Raw genomic sequence first — 10197 nt, 5'->3', positions numbered from 1 at the left:
CCAAAAGAAGGTGACGCCTTCGTTTTTCCACTCATTAGTGCCCGCCGGAGCGAAACCGTTTTCTTTTCTTCCTGCTTTACCAGACATCGGTGAGCCCGACAAGGCTCTCATCCACGTGTAAGACGACTAGAACGATTTAATAATTAATTATTGCGCAGGCGAGACGGCGACATAGGGTTGTGGGCTTGTGGGCCCGGCTCGCCAACTAAATCCAACCTAAACCGTTGAAACACATAATCAAAGTCTAATTAATTGGCTTAATTAAATATCTTTTTTCTATGCTACGTGGAAGCTGAGAGGATAAGGAGGAAAAAGCACGGTGGGTCCCATTTAATGTTCTGTTGACTTGTCTCCTACGCGCACTAGGAGAGAGCCTGTCAGTGGACCGTGTCGAAAGTGGGCCCGAGTAAGTTTGACGCGATCTTGACCGCAAGGGAATGCAGTCAAGTTGGACGGCCGAGGGATGTGGACTTGTTCTTAGTCAATCTGAGACCGTTCAATTGTGTCGAGCGGGATGATGGCGGTTGACCTTCCGCCGCCGCGTGTCAGTTGTCTATTATCGGGGTGGCAGAGGATGCCGTCAAAAAAAAAAAAAAAATTATTGAACACGGCCCACGGTAGGATTAATTTTAATTACCCAATTATTGAACCCTAAGTTATGAGATAAAAAATACGAGAATTGTGGAAAAGTATTAGGATCATGAACTTGGTCTAAATCTTTGTATTAATATTATAATTATACCCTTCACCCTAGGATGGTACCTTTCTTTCTATTACGATTTCATCAGAGAGTGGCATATGATATAAGAAGGCAAAAGTCAATTGAATGTGTTAAAACTAACCGAATCTCATTGAGTGTGAAGCGATTAAAAATACCAAATATGGATAATCTAAAACTAATAAATACAAATAAAAGTTAAATAAAAGCATTATCTGATACATCTTGAAGACCCTAAAATTCCTAGAGAAGATACGTGCTTCATTGTAGTCTCTAGGAAGAAGAGACTCGCACTCTGACGTGGCTAAGGTGTCTTTGGTTGGCAGCGAGGGCGGCAGAATCTTTCGCAGTCGTAGAAGCAAGGCCCGTTGCAGTGGAGAGGACAGATTAATTTCATGCCCTTGCATGGGCCTTTCCTCATGCAACGTGCGTACTCTCCCATCTTGTAGTAGCCGTAATTGTGACTGTTATTCCCCTTATTATTTTTAGGGGTGGTCCGTCGCGCCGGCCTTGTGCCCCACCCTCCGCCTCCGCCTCCACCCCAACCCCAACTAAACCCCCCTCCCCCACCGCCTCCCCATCCCCAACCCCAACCCCTTCCACCACCGCCGCCGTTTCCTCGGTGCACACTTTGTAGCTCATTGGTCCCAGGCTTTGTGCTCTCGGGTTCATCGTCAAGCTTGCCAAGAGGGATCAAGGAGCCAGAGGAACGATCTCTGCCATCAATGTTGCCGCTTCTCTGATGAAGCCCAGCTGGATGGAGTTCATAATCCCCTACCCCATGTTTCCAGAACAAGCATAAAACGGCGAGAAGAAGGAGAACTTGCCTCATGGCAAACTGGAATAGTCACCAGTACTTCACAACGCAAGCTCGCCCAAGTTCTCTACGTCCAGTTCTATTTGATCTGCGAGGGCAACACCGGTTAACATGTTGGTTGAACGAATCAAGATCCATCGAGCTTCCTTCTCTTGCACTTTGTCCCCACAGGGGTCTGCTACCCATGCCGATGAATCATGCGAGCGCCGACCAGAGGTGGTCCATTTTCACCGGCATGAGGCGTTGCAGGTACTCTACGGTCTGGTATAACTGTCTTCTGGCTCCTCTTTTATCAGAGGGACCACTATGACTGCACGCCCAATTCCCTGCCAGGGCTTACTTGCGATTTACTGCATCAGTCAGAGGATTGGCCACTGAATCGCTTGGAGTTCTATATTATTTGGAATGTGGGGTGCGTCCACTGAGAGAAATGATTGGATGCCCTCGTGGTTCGTGAAGAGTTGGTTGGATGGTCGTTGATTGGTCTCTGCATATTGCAGGAACGCGACCTGATTATCTTCTGATTTGTGAACACCGGCAAAGCAAGGCATCGTCGATGACCGCCGTGATTATCGGGATCCAAGGCATTGGCAACTGATCATTCAGGCGATGAAGCTGAATCTAGCTTGGGAATTCCCTGGGCCGATTTTCTACTTTGAATTGGCGGAACTGCTCATCTTACATTCTTCTGGGTTTATCTTCTCGGAGTAGCTTCATAAGAAACTTGTTAGTTGTTCGTCCAGCTTCTAATCCGGAAGGAACATTTTCCTGAACTTCATTTTCAAGGGAAAATGACTTCAAATTACCTAGTAAATAAAAAATCCCTTCATTTGGTGATTAGAGTTCGGTCTGTTCAAATTTTATGGAATTTCCTAGCCAAGAGAAGCAAAAGAGTAGTAATGAATTTCTAAATTTATAGTAGAATTAATGTTATAAATTTGACAGGATGAGATGATTTGGTCTGATTATATCCAATTCAACTAGATGTACCGCCAACTCCACCTTCTCCTCCTCCTCCTCCTTTACCACTGTCTCTTGCTCCTCCACCACACCTTCCCTACTTCCACTACAACCTCGGCCTCCTTCACCTCCACCGCTTCCTCCGCTCTTCATGTTATCTACAAAATGCACTCCTCCCATAACATCTTCCACCTCATATCCACTAGGCATCAGCGTACTTCTTGATTGTTGTTCCCACTCATGAGCACTATCATTCCTCGGTGGTGAAATCTGCATCATCCCACTAAGGCCACTGGATCTGGAAGTACCGGCACCTTGTCTCCAAAGCAAGCATGCAAAAATGGCAAGAACCAAGAAAACGTCCTTCATGCCTGTCAGCTCACCGCTTCACGACTAGACCAAGCTCTCCAATCACACCTCCATTTAATTAACACAGAATCGCCAAATAATAACCTAATGAACTGCCTTGGGCGGCACTTTTGTCCCTGCCATTATGGTGCTCATTGCCACCCTCTATAATATCCTACAGCCTCTAACTGTATCGGAGGAACCAACACCCCATTTGGTTGCTAAGTGGCCTTGTGATCTACGGCATCTGCCATTGTTTTCGAGGCGTGTTGCAGGTTACAGCTCAAACATATGGGGCAATCCAGAAGCCAAAGCTAGCTTAGCTCTCAAAGTTGGCCTGTGGTGTATGAATTGGCAAGCTTCTTACTTGCCTGTTTCTCAACCAGACAGCTCTGCCTCTGCCTAATTTATTTGGTTATTTATTCCTTAATTAGCGAGGATATTGGAGCATACAATTAACCATTTGGTTCTCATTATGAGAAGTTGAACTGAACCACATATTTGCTTTGATTACAATGGGTATTTATATAAAATTACAACAGAATGGATAAATACAATCATCAGATATTTTATCTCCTAAACCAAAGGGAAGATAAGAAATCTTATTTCCTGAACCGAAGGGAAGATGATCCCTTATCATGCCCTCTTTGTTAAAGAATAGTCCCACATGGATTAGTGAACACAAAGATTTTGAGTTTATTAGTTGAGAAATGCGGCTTCCTAAGTTGGCTAGTTATTTTTGGATGGGCCTTGGACCCAACTTCACATGGTATCAGAGTCATATGTGGGCCTCCACCCAAATTGGGGAGTGTTAAGGAATAGTCCCACATGGATTAGTGAGTGCAAAGATATTGATTTTATTAGTTGGGAAACAGGCTTCGTAAGTTAGCTAGTCATTTTGGGATGAGCCTTGAACCCAACTTCACACCCTCGAGATAGGCCACGATTAGAGATGCAAATCTTGTCTCTTAGCAACAGAATTTGTGAACGTGGCAATGGCTTTGTAAGAAGATTAGCGAGTTGGTCAACAAAAGCAATGATCACGAATGAAGTGATTATCAACTGCTACAAGTTTCATTTTGGTGTGAAACATGATATTAGAGTTTAACTAAGTGGCACCAATATTATCACAATAGATTATAGGAGAAGAGTGTGAGAAATATTTCATAGGGACAAAAAAATGAGACGGTGAGAAGAAAAATCAAGATAGTGTGAGAGATGTTGATTTCTAGGGTCAAAACATAAACACAAGAGATCTCAAGGGAAAGAGAGAAGAGAGGAATTCTAGCTCTTGGGAGAGATGAAAGAAGAAACCAAAGGAGAGAATGACAGGGAAAAGAGAGAGTTGTATAAACGAATTTGAGGGGAAGGGGGGGGGGGGGGGGGGGGGGGGGGGGGGGGGTTGTTAGTCAACTTGAACTTGAACTTCAATGTGATTAAATGCTTCATTGACTTGAACCCATTAGGAAATGTGGTTTTTTTTTTGTGGCCAAAATAAAATAAAAAATTTTTTTGTTGAGGAGAATAGATTTTGTTAAGATTTTCTGAAACTAGCAGAAAGTGCACCTACCTTAACAACTTACTAGAGAATGAAGTAAAAACTCCATTCATTATGTAGTATAGGATTCACTGTGTCAGAGCTTTACTTGGCAAGGCTTTTCATGTGAAGCTTAAATCAGTGATACATCAAATATGCTTTTGTATATGAATATGTTCTTCGTATAAACATTGATCATAAGGGGATCATATGGTGCACACGAGCAAACACATTTCCAGAACTACATATGACCTATAGGTATTGACACCCTATTTCAATTTTTAACATCATACTTTTTGGCCATTTGATCTATTGTTATCTGGCTTGATGAGTCAATGGAATAGATACAAATTTATATTGATGAAAACCTAAAACTTTTGCAAGACATGACTGACTAGCTCAATGACATCCTTTTAGGAGGAAGGGCATCTATGTGGAGATCGTTCTAGAAGAATCACTAGGCATTTTTTTTTAATGATTGGAAGAATAAATGTTAATCAAATACATTCATTGAATAAAACAACTGCTCTTCACCCATGGTAAATAGCTTCAATGTAACTCCAAACGTACATGCTGGAGTTATGAAGCATAAGGTGATTCAGAAGTGGCTTGAGGAGAACTCATGCATAGACCAATGTCTGTGTTTATGCGGTGGGCATAAGAACAATTGGGCATCTCACATGGGGAGAATAAAATTGTTGCAGTGGTAGTATGGAATTTCTCAATGTCACCCAGACAAAAGGTGATTTGAAAAGAGACAATGAACAAAATACGACTTGAACTTTTCATTTAGTTAAAATTCAAGCTTGCCACCATTCAACAAAAAAACAAAGAAAATAAAAATCAAGCTTGCCGAGGGCCGCCCTCTTAAAGTGCTAAAGCATAAGGCAAGGTTGATAATGTTTAACTTTATTCTGTGAAATGTCTCATAAGTCTATTGTTCCCACAAGGTGGGACAACACATGCAAAGTCACTGCTTTAGTGCCAAGCTAACTATTCTCTATTATCTGGTAGGACCACAAAACAGGATGTGGTCAATGGCCTACTTGGCTAATATCTCACACGATGAGTTTCCAGTATTGTGAGAATGATAAATTCACAAAGTTTCATTTTGGAGCACTAACATTGGAAATTGTTTTGCAGTGCACTTGAACTCGTTGAAGACTGAGCGATCAATTTTGGGTATGATGATATCATCAGTGTAGCATGGATCAGAGTCGCATGAGTAGAGGAAAAAAGGAAGAGGAAGAGATGGTGGGGATTCAATCCATCACTTCTGGTGGCTCAGGTGGGGTTGTCAAAGGTGCATAGAAGCTCGCCTGGTTCGAGTTTTCGTGGGAGTGATGGGCAAAGAGGATTTAAAAAAAACCAAAAGAAGGCAGATGCAAAGGATTAATCAATCTCCTATGATACCGTATGAGAAACTGAATTGAACCACATCTTTACATTGATTAATAGTGGTATTTATATAAAATTTACAACAGAAAAGATAAATACAATCATCAAAGATCTTATCTCCTAAACAAGGGAAGATAAGAAATCTTATCTCTTGAACCGAGAAGCCAAAGGTAGCTTAGCTCTCAAGCTTGACCTATGGTGTTTGAGTTGGCAAGATTCAGCCTTGTCTATTTTCTCAACCAAACAGCCTAGCTTCTACTTAATTTCTCTGGTTATTTATTCCTTAACTAGTAGGCATATTGGAGCATGCAATTGACCATTGGGTTCTCCCAAGTTCTTGAAAATCTATTTTCACATATGACAATGTGTTGCTTTAGCCAAGTGCACTTCACATCTGTTTCAACTTTCAACCCTAGGCAGCCATATTTGATCTGGCATCTATAGTTATTCAGATGTTTTTTTCAATCATAACTTCATAGAGTTATGAGAGGAGGACAAGTTAGGATTCATGTGATAATTATTTCTAGTTGAATTCATGACCTCATCACCTTGTAGTGACAATGAGCATAAAATTACCATTATACATAAAAAGAATTATTATTTTAATAAAAGGAATGCTACCTATTGCTGGACATGTTCCCTCCTCCGTTTACACTTCCTAGACTATGGTGCTACTATGCTTTCTTTTTCTTTTCTTTTCTTTTATTTTTATTATTGCTTATCCTAACTGATAACACTCTAATGAGTAGTGACCCAAATGATTAGGACCAAGTCCGAATTGAGCATTTCTAGGTTCAAGGTCAGCTCGAGTCTCTTAATTAGTTAAGCTCTAGCACTAAATTTGACATCACTCGGCTTGAGCTCAAGTGTCTCAAACTTTTAACAGTACAAAAACATTCTAGTATAAATAAAATAGGTGTTGATGATTTTGTATTGTGTTTTATATAGAATAATTTTTTTATGAAAAAAACTTCGAGTTAACTATGAAGTTGACAAAACTTGAGCTCAGCTTGTGAGTAAGAATTTTTGAAATTGAGCTAATTTTATTTTCTTCCACTTTGTGTCTTCTTTCCCGAGCATTTGCTATTTGGAATCTGTAGAAACTTCGGGGCTTGCTTTATATATATATATAAATTGCATCATCCTTTGGCTCTACCCAAATTATGTCGATTTGAATCAAGGTTTTTTTCATTGCTCTATATTGCTCTCAAGATCCCCACTAAATAATTGTAAAGATGAAAAATACTTAATCGACTAATGATATATATTAAGTAAGCTTAGACAACTCAAAAAGTTCAAACCTGACAGCACAACCATTTAGCCGACCTAGAAGCATTTGAATTACCTACTAAAAAAGGGAACAAACAATTCAAGCTAGAAAGTTGGCACATGGTCCAAATAGCCTAATAGCTCCAGTTTCAATGGATGAGAAAGATAAAGCTCTTTGTTAAAGTCCGCTCGCTCAAATGTTCGGACCAACCCAAAAAAGGCTAGAAGGAAACAAACATTGGCAAGAAGATTGTTCTACCAAACAGACAACATCTAAATGGACATTAGAGAGAAAATGTATTGTTAGAATTTTGCTAACCATTTGTCCAGGTGGACAAAGCAAAAGGCATTTTATGAAGGTTGTTCTTACCAACATGTTCTAGAAAAAGTTATTGACAAAGATAAGCTTCAATCTAAATTTTGTAAGTGGTTGATCTATATAATGAGTTGCTCATAAAAATTAAGTAATTTCTAACAATCTCCCCTCCCCCCCCTCCCCGGGGATTGAATTTGGGTGTTTGAAATTTCATAAGGAGCTTTGTGTTTTTGGGCCATTATTTTGAAATCTACTTAGCATTATTATTGCTAGAATAGTTGCACTGTTATTTTGAAATCAAATTGTTCATTGTAAAAATCATATTTGAAGGGGTTTTGTATAATATTATTTTTTTTAGCCAAATTAATAAAATTCAAGTATCTAAATGCATGTATTTTGAAATCAATCAATTATACTTAGTTAAGTAAATCTAAACTAGAGTTCTCTTAGTACTTGTAAGGCTTAATTTTAAAAGTAGTATGTATAATGACCTGCATTAAGTGTGTTCCCTAATATAAAAAAAACAATTCAAAATTTATTTTGAGTTTAAATTTCAAATAAAGTTATTAAACAACTTATTAAACTGCTATTACATAGAATTGGTTGTTACTCTTTATTTATGCTTTTATTGTAAAATCAACCTATTTTGGGACGCTTTATTTGTGTTTAGTTGCAAGCATTTGTCAAGCCTTGGAGGAAATATTGTTTCTCATTTCTTATTATTGAGAAAGAAAACATTTGTGGCTAAAGAGTTGTTATTGTGATACCCTTTACGGGTCTAAATTGAAATCCCTTTGTGGATCTAGACTTTAAGTTTAGGTTTTTTGTTGGAAGAGATGGATTTTCTTGTAGTGGATGTGAGGTCATATTGAATGTTTCCTGATGCTCAAAATTTGGTCCATGTCATTAATGGTGAAAAGTAGGATAATTCACTTAGACCTTTGCATATTTAGATGGTTGCGTATGGGGTACTAAGCGTGAGACCATGCATTGACTTGATGCTACATTATCATACGATGTTGTATGTTTATAACACATATGACAGGTGGCTACTTGATTAGGTAATTACGCCTCAAACCTATGAACCCAGTCACCTCTTGATTTCACTTCCTTTGTTTTAGGATTTGACCTAACTTTTTTTAGATATGTGATTCTTTTGAAGTGGAAACAAGTGCATAAATAGATTATTTGATGTATTTAACCACTTTTGATAATTTATATTTTCTACGAAGTTAGGAGATTTTTATTCCAAGAGAAACTCATATGTTGAACTTATGGAGAAGAAGAATAATTCATTAACTTGATCATTAATTGAGTATAATGAGCCTCTCTTTATAAGGAAGAGAATAAGTAAAATCATATTACAATTGAACTACACATGTCCCACTTACACCTATAGTCATAGAATAATTAAATAATTGAATATAAATAGAAGACTGAAATAACTAAAACTCCTTTTAATTGAAAAACTCTTGTGAGACTTCTTACCATGAGACTCATGTTAGACTAGACCATATTAATCTCACTCTATGAGACTTTTTCTTGTGAGAGTCATGTAACACTCTTTCATACTTGCTCTTCTACACTCCCCCTCGAGTTAGAGTTTATAACTTTAACTTGCCAAGAGAGAGATTTTTGGTTTTCAAGAAAAAAGTCTTCATATTGTATAACCCCTAATTTAGATATTTTAATCACAGAAAAATTGATTATCACAATGTGTAGAATTCTTCATGGTAAATTCTGTCACTTACCTCATCCTTCACATTTCCTTCTATTCTCTCCCTCAATATGGGGGGTGATGGCAGTGATCCCAACTTGAAATAAAAAATAATTGTAGTAATTATCTTCTCCATCAAGGTGTCCCAAGGATAAGTACTCGATCAAACTTAAACTCTTAAAAAATAAAAAAATATGGGTGATAAAATAAAAAGAGTCGAAACCAACACAAATGACTGAAAATACAAAAGAGTGATATTAATCACTAACAGGAATGACCTTGTTCTGCCTTATTGTTTATTGTTAGTACATCGTTTTTCCTTCAATTCTATTTTTGTTCATATGGAATGTAAAATAATAAAAAGGTTTAGTTTTATTAAATAAGATATTTAATTACATAAAAATATATTGATAGATTAAACTTTTATAAGATGGTTTTATTTAACTTTTTTTATTAATAAATCAAATGATTTTAGTTTCGTCTAAATTAATAAAATAATTACAAAATAAAATAAAATAATTAATTTAATCGGCTTATGAAATTCAGCTTTGATAGAGGCTGAGAGGAGTTGATGATATCATTAGTTTAGGGTTTAGGGAGGCGAGAGGATAAACAGAATGGAACAGGGTGAGAGACGATAGCTAGAGAAAGGAGAAGACGTGGTTGAGATGATGATTGGCTACTGAGAGGAAGAGAGGGCAGTTGAGAAGAAGTAGGTGGGCGAGAGGTCTAGAGTAGGAGCATGAGGAGGGTCGAGAAAGAGCGAGTGAAAGTGAAATTGAGGGTAAATACTAGGATTTCACTTTTATTCATTTTACATAAGTGAAAGTGAATTATATAGGGGGGTTAGTCAACAAACTGGAAATTTGATCTTCATCTTCATCTTTATCTTTATCTCATGCATCTACATGATCTTCGTCTTCGAAATGGGTGTTAGTGTAGACAGTTCATGTTCGAAATCTTCGAAATAGGGTATTAGCGTGGACAAGTTCATCTTCAACTTCATCTTCGAAATTTAAAATCATTGATTTTATTAATTATAAAAATAAATTAATTAAACCAAGTGTTTGAGTTAACAATATTTTAATTACCACTATTAAATCACTAATACAATAGA

This window comes from Aristolochia californica, unplaced genomic scaffold (assembly GCF_029961685.1).
Source record: "Aristolochia californica isolate CCGP_79_NKW_82.1479 unplaced genomic scaffold, dmAriCali1.0.hap1 SCAF_11, whole genome shotgun sequence".
Taxonomy (NCBI): Eukaryota; Viridiplantae; Streptophyta; class Magnoliopsida; order Piperales; family Aristolochiaceae; genus Aristolochia; species Aristolochia californica.
Note: the sequence above shows the minus strand (reverse complement) of the source record.